Source organism: Rhipicephalus sanguineus, unplaced genomic scaffold (genome assembly GCF_013339695.2).
Source record: "Rhipicephalus sanguineus isolate Rsan-2018 unplaced genomic scaffold, BIME_Rsan_1.4 Seq1728, whole genome shotgun sequence".
NCBI classification, from domain to species: Eukaryota; Metazoa; Arthropoda; class Arachnida; order Ixodida; family Ixodidae; genus Rhipicephalus; species Rhipicephalus sanguineus.
Genome location: NW_023614681.1, coordinates 1,250 through 13,813, shown reverse-complemented (window position 1 = coordinate 13,813; position 12,564 = coordinate 1,250). Strand labels below are relative to the sequence as shown.

Here is a 12,564-nt window from a genome sequence, read left to right as displayed (position 1 = left end):
GCCTCGATCTCCTCACCATGCTCAGCCACCGACTCGGGCGAGATTCTGGCGGTTACCCTGGCCATCCAACACACCTTGAGCCTCCCCGCGGAAACGTACTACATAATCACCGATTCGCAAGCGGCATGTCGGGCTTTCCTAACAGGTCGCGGCATTCCCGAAACCTCATATTCTATTCTTTTACGTACATCCAAAGTTGCATCAGACATCAGCCACACAATACACCTGCTCTGGACTCCTGGTCATGCCTCACTGCCGGGTAATGAACGCGCTCATGCGGCCGCTCGAGAACTCACCCTCCGAGCAGCCCCGCGCAGTGAGGCGGCCAACACAGAGCTAGGTTCCCCACTTCTCACTTATCACGAGGTCACACAGCATTACATACGCCAACGACAGCGATACCAACCACCACCAGCGCCCTTCACACGAGAGGAGGCTGTCGCACTTCGCCGACTGCAGACCCGAACATTTCCAAATCTGCACTTCCTGCACAAATTATATCGGACTCGCTATACCAACGCCTGTCCAGGATGTGGCGCCATCCCCACAACATTTCACGTCACCGTAGAGTGCACCGCTGCCTACTTCCCTCCCCTCCCACCAATCCTTCGGTCACCCGTACCCCAGAGCAGTGGGAAGGCATCCTTCGCGAAGGCGCCCCGAGGCCTGTCGGGCGCTCGTCCAGGCGGGCCCGGGCTATCGCAGAGGTTGCCATAGGAGTCCCGGAATAGGGACCCTCCCCGTTTTCTTTAAATTTTAATAAAGGAATGTTTTCATCATCATCGCATTGTGTGTATTGTGTGTTGTATTTCGTGGTTACTGACGTAAGCGCAACTATACGCGGTACCAGGCAAATAGTCACCGAGATGCCGACCGTGCGACTTCAATCTCTGCGACTGCTTTGTTCGGTGTGACCGACGGACGCGATTCATAGTTTTCAAGAACACCTTCTTCAAATGTTTCCGCACGTCAGTGAGTAGCAGCGCCGCAATCCTTTGTCGACGACGCGTTCTGTGGCCCTGGAAAATGCCTTTACGCTCGGGGACGGCCGGTAGCTCGGCGATTCCTCGCTTGGCGCACCATTGAAAACCGGCGGTCATCCAGCAGTGTACGCTGCCAAGCGTATTTTTTATTGCCAGAGGTAAGTGAACGTTACGCTTCGTACATTGTGAGTTATTGCATTGTAGTACGCCTTGTCGCCGAAGAAAATCGCATAACGTGTTGGTAGTGTATGCGGTTGTAGTTGTGAGGATTGTGCTCGCGCATGACATTTGTCAAGAACGTAGTCGGTAGTGTTATAAAGTTTTGGTAATTAGCTCGCTTGCACGCACTGCTCTACGCTAATATTTGCTGAAAGGAGACAACATTTTTGTCAGGCTCACCATTGTCATGCGTTTTATGCATGTCTCTTGACAAATTACTTGGAGTAACGCCGTGAAACCGAAGCTTCAACATCCATTTCGTTCGCACGAGCTCTGAAGGAAATCATCAGCCACCGTGTGAATCGTGAATCGGTACAGTGGGAGAAATAAAGTGTATTTAGGGATGTTTTCTTTAGGCGTGCATTTTATTTGTCATTAAGTAACGTGACCCTCAAAAGCGTTTAGGTTAGCATTCTTGGACATTGCTTATCATCTTTCAAGCAATAGATAACATAGATTTGCTAAAAATGCAATTTCTGCAGCATGACATTGTATTTTGTTCAGTTGGTTTGCCCCATTTTTATCCTTTATGCACGTTGACCTAATTTGACAAGCCGTACTTTCAGCTGAATTTTCAATTGCTTTTAGCACTATATGTGCGTCCGTGTATTGAAGTCCCACCTCTCATCGCATAATAATAGCTTGTGAAGAACAACGCTTGTCTTGAATTAGCCATTTATCAGAGCTCTTCCTCCCTCCTCAAAGGGCAAGGTGCTGCTGGCACACCTGCTTCGGCTTTTCTTAACCTTTTTTTTTGAATGCTGAAGTTTTTTGCAACGTACTGCAGGTAGCAAACAGCAGTGCCACAACAAACAGTGGAGTGCTGACCATGCAGTCCAGAAGGTGGCTGAGGCAAGTATGCTATAGGAGGTGCTTATTCAGGCAGAAGAAATAAGCATCTGTAGCCAACGTAAAGGTAATGTACAAAGTTCCATTTAATGAAGAAGAATCTTGTTTTGAGCTAGTCATGTCGAAGGGAAACAATGAGCGCTAGATAATTGAGATGGAAATGCAGAGTAACAATGTTATGTATGCCAGCAACCAACTTAAGTTTATTCATGCAAAAGGGTTATTTCCAACTGGTTCATTTGGGGGAAGAGCCCACAGTTTCCACGAATGGGCATACCTGGTAGCCGTTGCACAACCTGTTACTGTGTTCTCGCACTCATTATTATGTGCCACTTACTCTTGTGACGTTCCACCAAGGTGAAATTACTTCACATAAACAGCAGCGAGAAGGCTCTTGCTAGCCAGTTCAATTAAGACAGCGTTACCGTAGCTTTTAGTTCCAGTAAACCAGCTAAGCTGTATAGAAGAGCGTACTCCATGTTTGTCACCATGGACAGTGCATTTTGCCTGGGAACATGGCTTAGTTTTGCAAAGGAAAATGTTGCCTTTCTGTAAAACGTGGTACTGGGAAATGGCATTGTGCCAAAAATATTAAGGTTTATGACTTCTTGCAGCACGCATTGTTGTACAGGGATGTTAGCGTTTTCATAAATGCAATGCATGGTGCCTGAAGAATATAGCGGCCCACTTTAAAATTTATAACTTCATGATTTCAGTATCTGGGACAGACTTTACTGTATACGGTTTGTTTCTGGAAAGCTTCAACCTATCTTGCAATTCTTCAAGGCCAATACTGAATTTGCTGTGTACATTTGGCTGCACATTCTCATCACTTATGCTAAACAACAGGCTTGAGTGATGTGTGGAATTCTTGTCAATCAATTTTATTGATTACCTCGGACGATCTATTCTGCTTCCCACAGTTATTGGGTGCTTTGTGTGCATGTGCTATGCATGCTAGAAATGAAAACAGGGAATGCAGCTGGCAGCATCAACGAGTACAATGCCCATAGGCTATTATGAGGTGCGAAATGTTGCCACTGCTAGAATTTACATTATGTGTGCATGGTACAGCTGATTGTGTAATTTAGCACTTTCCAGCTACTTACGCAGTTGGAGCAGATGTCGATCATGTTTACTGTGGTATGGCACGGCCACCAAGTTCGTGCATTCTGCATACCAGGAAACCTGACACGAAGCAACGTATTGCTGTGATGGCAGCTAAGTGAGAACGAATGAGTTTGTCTTCTCTGTACATTTGTCAATACCATTACACAGGCTTGTTAAGTGCATTCAAGCGGCTTTAGCAATGCACTTGCAGCTACAGAGCCAGTAAAGGCAGCCAATTTCATCATCAGAGTTCACTCTGCAAATCCCACTTTCCATAAAGGGCATTGTTTTGTGATAGCTTAAGGTCAAAACTTGCTCAATTAAACACTTCTTGGTGTCTGACATTACATGAATTATGATAATTGTTATATCTCATGTGAAATTATGCCATTGTTTTTTTTTTCATATTCTTACTTTGCATACACACTTTACGACTGCACCCTCCCCAACCGAATCTTTACTAGTGCTACATTCTGTTATGGGTGAAAACAATTATTGAACTAAAAACCAGGCCAAGGAAAGCAGTATGATGCCCTGTAATGTAGGAGGATGCCACTATTGCAGTGTTTAGTCTAGAGCTGAATTTAATGAGAAAGGGCAGCAATGTAGGTCATCTGTCGATATTTGCAGACCATAATTGTGTTGTGGTCATTTTGTTATCGCAGGAAGCATCTTCAAAAAGCAGTGCTACAAGGATGTGAGCAGCAGTTTCCCTTCAACGAACGGGTCAAATTCATGGAAGCCACGTGCCTGCTGCTTCTGGCCTACACAAACATGCAGCCACCATAGTAAAGTTCTTGCAAAGGTGTGAGACATCCCTATGCTGCATGGATTGAGCATGTTAATTGCCTGTTTTTTATAGCTTATAGTAATATGTCTACAAGTGTACTTCCTTCTAGTGTATATTTACATTCTCTTAAAGGGCCAGTCAGCAGGCTCCGACTTCTTTTTTTTACACCTCCCAAACAAGCTCGCTAATTCGTACAGAGGGCCGCAGGAATCACATTGTGCGAATGTCAGACACTCCACTTCTAAAAACAATAACCGCACCTCCTCTTCAGCGCTTGACCAGTCCTCTTTGCTAGCGAAGTGGTGTAATGTTGCCTATGAGCAACATTAAGTAACGCTGACTGTTGAATAGTCCTCTGCAATACGAAACGGCATTTTGGCTTTGTGATGATGCAGTATCTGTGGTTGTCACAAGTGTTGCGAATTGGTTTATCTCGCCAGTGCTTTGACTGTGCTTCCTCACCGCACCGCTCTGGCACAGTGGCACACCGAGGAAGCCCCTCTTCAGGATGGTCAGGCTGAGCGAGAAACTGAAACCAGCTGGAATGTTTGTTCTATCCCCTGTGGCTTCATTATTACACCACTTAATCAAAAAATTCATGTGACAACATGTTCACGTTGTACAAGCGTGCAGTTGTCACAAATTTTAGACTCCGGGGTTGTTTAGGGGCCCTTTAGCCTTAAATTATGAATGGTAAATTCACACGTCACGTGGTTTTCTTGCTTTATTTTTTGCAATGCTGATTTTTAAAATAGCATGTCAGCTTCTGTGAGTGGTAATTTATACATTTATCATACAAAACATCCTGCTATATTCAACAAGTGTTATTATAGATTTTTCATGGCACCAGAGCCACCTGCTTTTTGCCGTGTGGCAGCTACATGGAAGTTCATTGCTATGCTGCTTTGTTTAACTGATATCTTTTCAATCAATGCGTTTCACAGTCCAGGGTGTTTGGTGTATTTGCATCTTGATGTGTTTAATATCATACAAGTGATGGATTTTTTTCTGTCTTCTAGTGTTTACTTTGCAGCTATTTAACTGTGGTTTTCAGGGGCATATCTAGACAGGAACATCAATTCTGCTAAGCTTTGGTTCGAAAAGAGACGCTGAACAGGAGTTCCTTAGGTGCATGCCCTGAGCACCAGCCCTTTGGATTACAGAAATATCTAAACTGCATAATGTCTGCAGCTCCTTGCTTAATTGCATGTCTTTCTTCAACCTACAGCTCTTTCCATAATCCTTAACATTAACCTACATTACCAAGTGAACATCCCCCGCTGCAATACAGTGGTTATAATGGTCAGCTGCTGATCTGAACTGTGCGGGTTCGATCCTTGATGGAGTGGTTGCACTTTCGGTGGAGGTGCAAATCCTAGAGGTTCCTGTGCTTTTAATTTCACGTTTACATACAGAACCCCATTGTTATTATTACATCAGCAAGTGGACAGAGTGGTAATTCTAGATTGTATACATATTTAGTATAACAGACAGCTGAGCTGGTTGGTAGGTATTCATGTTAAAAAGGCAGGGCATGCAAACATGGACACAAGAGAGAAACCAAGACACCACTAACGCCAACTGGAAAGGTGGACAGTGGCACAAAATAAAGTAGACACAGAAACTTATCTGTGCATGCCCAGGCAAGAGGCGATACCTATCAATCTGGCACGCGCGATAGTCTACGTGAGAGATAACTGCTCAAGCATTTGATTTCTTCTTTATGCTAGTTAATCGACGGTTGGCTCTCTTGTGCACTGCCATTATCGATATGCCAGGCCTCGACAATTGGACGCATTTCTTCATTCATGTGCTTGTACAAAACTGCATTCATCGAATTTTGGCGTGCATTTACGCTCTCGACAATGTAAAGGTAGATTAGGTGATGAGCCTCCAGTTAGTGATCTCAGCGTTTTAGGTGTCTTGACTCTCTTGTGTCCATGTTTGCATGCCCCATCTTTTTAACATGTATTCATATAGTGCGTAAGAGAAATAGGTTATCTAGTGAGTTATTTGGAAAGTAAGTTTAGGGCGAACACCAATATAGCAGTGTAAATTAAATTTAAGCGATGAATGCATCGGGCTGGATTAGGAAACGATATAATGGCGAAATATAGCCGCTTGCTCTTTGCTTATACTTGTCTCAGTTTCTTGTCTCGTATGCTTTGACAATGACCAGGTGTCGTGTTGGATGCTACTAATTGGTTATGAGCTATACATAGACAAAGCAGCGGCTGTTTGGATGCTTTCTAAACAGCTACCTTATGGGGAGAGAAAAGTTAATTTGGGTTATGTGAGGCATGCTAAAAAAGTCGACTTGTTTCTGATGTTTTTGTTTTCCTGGCAGACATTCTACACGAACTTGCCCAAAGGCGGAAGGAAGGCACGCACAGATGGACGCACAGAAATCATGGGGCTGCCGTAGAAGCTGTGAATGAGCATTAACCTGTGAGTATGTGTCTTAAACATTTTGCTGAAGCCTTTTATTTTGGCTGAACATTCTTATCGATGCTTTGTATTCCCTGATTTGTAGTGCAATATTGTTACACCCTGTTGCTTTCACAACAGAGCTCTTTAGTCTGGTACAAGGCCCAAAAAGTTCGACCTAGATGACCAAATTGCGGCAGCCAGTTGTTTCCACAATTAATGCATTAGTGTAAAAAAACGCAATAGACGGAGCACAAGAAAAAGGAAGACACAAACAGTGCTGTGCTCGTGTGCTCAGTCTTCTGCACTGCTTTGTTTACGCTCTGTCATACCAACACACACAAGCATCCATTTTAGCTTATGTAGTAGTCCAGCTCATACACTTGGTAACGTTCTCCAACGGCAGGATTACCGGATATCTGGCTTGTGAAGTCAATCTAAAGTGCATGCCTGTTCGTGTAGACTTGTGTGCATCCACCATTGAGATGGAAATGCAGCTGTGTTTTAATATTTTAGCCAGTATAGCTCGTGAATGGAATTTGGAGCTGTGACAGCAACACTTTTATAGGGGGCGAGTTACTAAATTATTGTAGACTTGTGTGCATCCACCATTGAGATGGAAATTCAGCTGTGTTTTAATATTTTAGCCAGTATAGCTCGTGAATGGAATTTGGAGCTGTGACAGCAACACTTTTAGAGGGGGCGAGTTACTAAATTATTGTGTATTTCTCGATGTTTGCATGTTATAAAAACATAGCTGGTTAAAATTAGTCCAGATTTTACGCTATTTCTTAACATATGACCTTCCGTACTGTTCGAAGGCATTGAACCATATGAAATGCTTTGTGCCTTTGTGTGTGTGCCGAAGGTTAGGAGTCATTATACTAGAGATAGATAAAAATAGGTCAGAGGTTAAAGTAAATTTTTCGCAATCAACTTCTTGTGGGCAGTTATTCAGAGCAGGGTTTTGAAGTAATTTAGCAATACAAGCAGATTAGTGCTTCATTTTAGTGTCTGACAGTGCACACTGTTTTATTTTAGTACCTATTTGGGTCATTTCACGCCAGTGTGCCAGGTCGTTTTTTGACCATTTCCAATATTTTGTAAAACTGGTGCTGTTATGTTTCAGTGTGGGAAGTAGTCATTCAAGCGTTATTTTCGGGGAAAGAATTGCATGATGCAGCAAAGACCTTTCAAACTTCGCATGCAGAAATGAAGCTGTGTCAGGCAAATTAATTGACACATGGTTATTGCGTCGAGCTATTACTACAAAGCATTTGTTTCTTTAACATAGTCACCAATCTTTCATGACTATGATAGTCGAATTTATTTTGATTTCAATTTATGCTATTTGCAGTCGTGAGGAAACATTGCAAAATGCACCATTTTTAAGTATATTGTAAAAAAGACTGAATGTTTCATGTGAAATATATTCACAGTATGCGTTCAGTGCATATACCAAGGGTTGAAAATGCTGCTGGCAAAAAGAAGCAAAAATGTCTTCAAAATTGGCACTTGGAAGAAGTAGTGTTTGAACCCATATTGCGGGCTCTCTTTCACTGTGTAGCAATCCCAGCTAAAATGTTGCCTACACATCATAGTGTGCTTTCCTCGTGCGATAATTTAGACAAAGTTTTTAAGGTGTAATATTATCTTCAAGCGAAAAATAATTTTTTCAAATGAAAAATAACAAGGCTGTGGGAAGTTTCTTGGAGCTTTGCCTTCACTGCACAGCACATCATTGTTCTTGCATGGTATTTCAGACAGAAGTATTGCTTAAATCTGCAACATTTAGACTTGCACTATATGAGCACAGGGGCACCCGCGTGAATCCTGTGCCAATGTGCTGTGCAGCGAAGGTCAAGGAACGAGACTCTGTGCAGGCTAGGGATTATTCACTTCAGTAAATTTTTCCTTGCTTACAACCAAGCAGTATATATTTTTTTTAAATGGAATATAAATTGCCAGCAAAGTATACCACACAATAATGTCTTGGCGACATTTCTGTTTGGAATGCTACATAGCAAAAGCTAAGCTGCAATATGGGTCAAAAGCTATTTTTTCCGACTGTTACAGTTTGGGTGGAACGTTTCTGATTATTTTGTTTTCATAGTAGTTTTATGACAAAGTGGATATCTATTTACTTATTTATTTATTACTTGACAATACTGCTGACACCAGTAAGCAGTATTGCAAAGTGGGCTACAGTGATAAGTTACACATAAAATGATCTTGCTAAGCAAAAACAGGAGCATAACATATACAAAACACAAGATAAACCAAGAACATCTATACAACCGTCTTAAGGAAAATGATAAGGGAACAGCACAAAATACAAAGGCAATGAACTTTAGAAATCAACCTTCGGTATTCCATACGAAAGAATTAGTCTTTCTCCTGATAAATGTTAACATTAGAACTTCAGCATTTTGCAGTGTTTCCTTATGGCTGAAAAAATGTAACTTGAAATGCAAATTAGTAAACTATTTTAGCCATGAAACACTGCCACCTTCAGATTAAAGAAAGAAATATTCTGCATTAAAACGGGAACAAACAGCGCTGGACACGGGACGAAGAAAGAACAATAGACGAGGGTGCTGTCGCCCTTCGTCTACCTTTTTTTTCCGTCCCGTGCCCAGCGCTGTTTGTTCCCGTTGTAATCATGTACTAACCAGCCCAGTTAGGTGCTCTCCTGAAATATTTTGCTCTAATTGCTCAAAGCAATAACTTTGTATAAGTTATCTTGCATGACGCAGTTTCACATCTGTAGATGGATGGATGCTATGTGTGTTCCCTTTAAAGCGAAGCATTGACATGCAAGTGGCCAAGCTCAATTTTTGAATTGGCTTAATGCCTTTCCTACCTGAATTAAATTTCTTTCCTTAAAAAAACTTATAATAGGTAGCTTATTTTTCGGCATTGTACATAAAGACCCTGCAAGTTTGTTTTTGGCTGTTCTCGCTGCTTTTCCACTACCAATCCTCCATCTGTCTTTTACTGATTTCTCTTGTGGATGTGTTCATCTTTATCAAGCTTTCTCTAAGCCTAGGGCTTCATGAGAGCTAGTTCCCAACACGCACATGGGTGGACATTTTTACATTTATTTAAAAGGTGGTCCGTCATTTCCATATCTCTCTCACAACCAGTGCATGTGACGCCTACTTACTGGATCTCACTTTATGACTGCATATTCTAAGGCAAGATTACCTCGCTTCAGACATTGCACTAGCTTATCATATGCTTCCCTCCTTACTTCGTCCTTATTCTTGCGATAGTTACTCAGAGCTTTTCATTTTTAGTATTTGCTATCCATTAAATCATCTCCACCTCTCTGACATTGCACCTAACGCTTATCGTGCATAAAGTTTAATGCATGCTCTCAGCATCACGAAATTTCGTCCTGGAAATTATCACTTGACTACAGGTATGATCTTTTTAGCAGCATGATCTTTTTCAACAGCAAAGGAGTTCGTTAAAAAACCACCTTTTATACTTAAAATGGGGATGACTAATTCCATACCTCGTTTATTAAAGTTAACCTCTTTCAATTTCCTTACGCTTGTTCTTTGTGTTGTGCTTGCCTCATGGTTTGCAGTCTTTATGGATCTGGTATATTTAAAGAGTTGAATAGCCGGTCACCTGCTTATGACACTGCAGCTTAAGTATTGCACCCACTATCATTGCCATAGTAGCATTTGGTACAGTAGAGGTTTGTAATGAATGTAACGAGATGTACAGCTCATGAAATAATTGTTGAACAACGAATGTTGTTGGAGCTAGTGATTCAACAAGAGGACTCGTCTTTAGAGGGGCAACGAATTGCATCAAGGTTGCTGCAACAACTTAGACACATCAATTTGTTGAAACATTGGCTCCAACAACACGCTTTGTTCAATGGTTTGACATTCATTCAAGCCGCCATCTTCAGCTCAACTTTTGTCGCGTTAAGATGTACAGGATATACAACTGTCATGTTGTTTTCTGATAGAATTCAAGAGCTATTGACAGCAAGCCTTGCTTCTCAATTTAATTCTCATCCTTTACGTTTACGCTTTAATCTTTGTCATCTTCAGCCTTATTATATGTGCACTGCAGCAGTAGCCCTTCGCAGTGGTCTACAATTTGCCTCGCTTGTGCGAGCTGATTCCATTTTACACATGCGCAATTCTTCATTTCTTCACCCACATAACTCTCGGCCTTCTCGGCAGCATTAAGTACAAAAATTGTAACTGTTAAGACTTTTGCTTCAACATCATGACAATAATTGAATAGAATTGGTAATGCACGTAAATAAATACTCTTGCAGTTAGAACGTAGTGTGTTTAACCCTGAATTCTTGTGTACTATAGCAATAAGTCTTCGTGAAATCATGCTGCTTGTTCTTCATATGATCAGAACGAGTCCAGAAATATCTGCAAAATACCGTTTCTGCTTTTTTGATTTCTGAAACAGTGATGCTAAGGGAGGCCATGTGCACATGCACCATGGCAATGTTTAAATGTGTATAAATTCTGAACATTGCTGTTGCTCTAGGTGTTTTCTTTCACTTCCTTTTCAGACGTACAGAAAGGAGCGAAGTGGAGCTGTCCATGGGCCGTGCACACAGTTTCATAAGCAGGCTTGCAACACTTTTGACAAATATGTTCCTGAATACATCTGCCAAAGTGGCATTTAAAGAAGCATGTAGTAGTGTACTTCACTGTTTATTTGGCATGAAGCAGCAGGTATGCTTCCGTCATCAGCAAGTTCACACAGTACAGTGCATCTACACATGGCATGCTACCCCCACATCTACCAGCTCGGGATGTGTAGCTTGATTGTAAAATGTTTACTTTGACTTAACACAACAATTATTAACAAAATGACATGAAAGTTTTGCCACCTATGCAGGCGACATTCTCAGTATACGCTGCCAAATATAAGCGGAGTTTGACCAGTCCATTAGTCGCACATTTCCTTGTAAACATCTCGTAGAGGGCCGCTGTTGTTGTTGCAAGCCAATGCGCCGTGATGAATGAACCATGATTCCAAGATTTTTCTTTTCCTCCGACCTTTGTACACGAGGTAGCATCGTCGAATTGATTAGGTCAAAGTTATGCCTTGTCATTCAGCAGCGTTCAACAAGCTCCGTCTTAGAACATGTTGCATGGGTGGTTTTCGCAACATCCTCTTTGTGTTCTTTAACCTTCGATTACCTTCTTCAACCCATTTCGCCTATGCAAGTTGTGTCGCAATCCCCACATTGTACTTCGTAGATGATCCCGCTCTAATCTTCGGCGGTGTTTGTGTATACCTTGTCCTTAGGACATGTGTTCACAAAGCCCAAAGACCGCACACCTGCGGATGATTAGAGCAGGGTACTCTACAGAGTACGTTGTGGGGTTCACGACACCACTTACATCGGCGAATTGGGCAGGAAAATGCCAAAGACGTTCAAAGAACACAAAGTGGGAATGTTGCTAAAGCCACCCATGGAGCGCATTTTAAGACAGCTTGTTGAATACTGCTAGACGACAGGTTATAGCTTCGACCTTAACAATGCGACGATGCTGGCTCAGGAACGAAGGTGGAGGAAAACTATTGGAATTATGGTTCATGCGTCATGAAGCATCTGCTTGAAACAACAACCACAGACCCATACCGAACGTGTACGTGGACGTATGTGGCTAGTGGACTGGTCGACCTCCGCTCACTTGTTGCCAGCGTATACCGAGACTGCCACCTGCATAGGTGGCAAAGCTTCTATGGGATTTTATGGTGCAGTTGTGGTACAAAACCATTATTTTGCATTAAGGCAAATGTGCCGTATTATATTGGACAGTACGGGCAGACCATTCTTTAGTATCTTAACGTAGGAGGTACAGTAAGAAGACCTTCTTTGAAGGAAATTGTTTTATTCTGGTCACGGAACAGTGTTCTCATTCAAACAAAGTGACGGAGTGCTTTGTTTTATCTGTGGTAACGAAAGCACTTCGTAAGAAGACTCCTTTTTAGAGAAATCGTTTAATTCGGATCGCGGAAAAGTGCTCGGCACCGCTATACCTTCAGCTTTGTCCGTGTTTAGGGGCCAGATTTTTTGCAGTGTAGCTGCTGTAGGCACCTCTCCTTCACCCTTTTTTTTTATTTCACTACTGTTGCACAGAGAAGCTAGTGTTCACTTAGCTATACCTTAATGCCATGTACAGC

At 42.2% G+C, this 12,564-nt stretch overlaps 1 long non-coding RNA gene across 1 annotated transcript; it reads left to right on the top strand.

Moving 5' to 3' along the window:
• Positions 1-926: 926 nt before the first annotated feature.
• On the top strand, positions 927-11,502 carry LOC125756573 (uncharacterized). The gene is made up of 4 exons (XR_007414606.1): positions 927-1,141; positions 1,990-3,966; positions 6,299-6,399; positions 10,937-11,502. It is a non-coding gene; the product is annotated as an uncharacterized LOC125756573 (long non-coding RNA).
• The last annotated feature ends 1,062 nt before the right edge of the window (positions 11,503-12,564 follow it).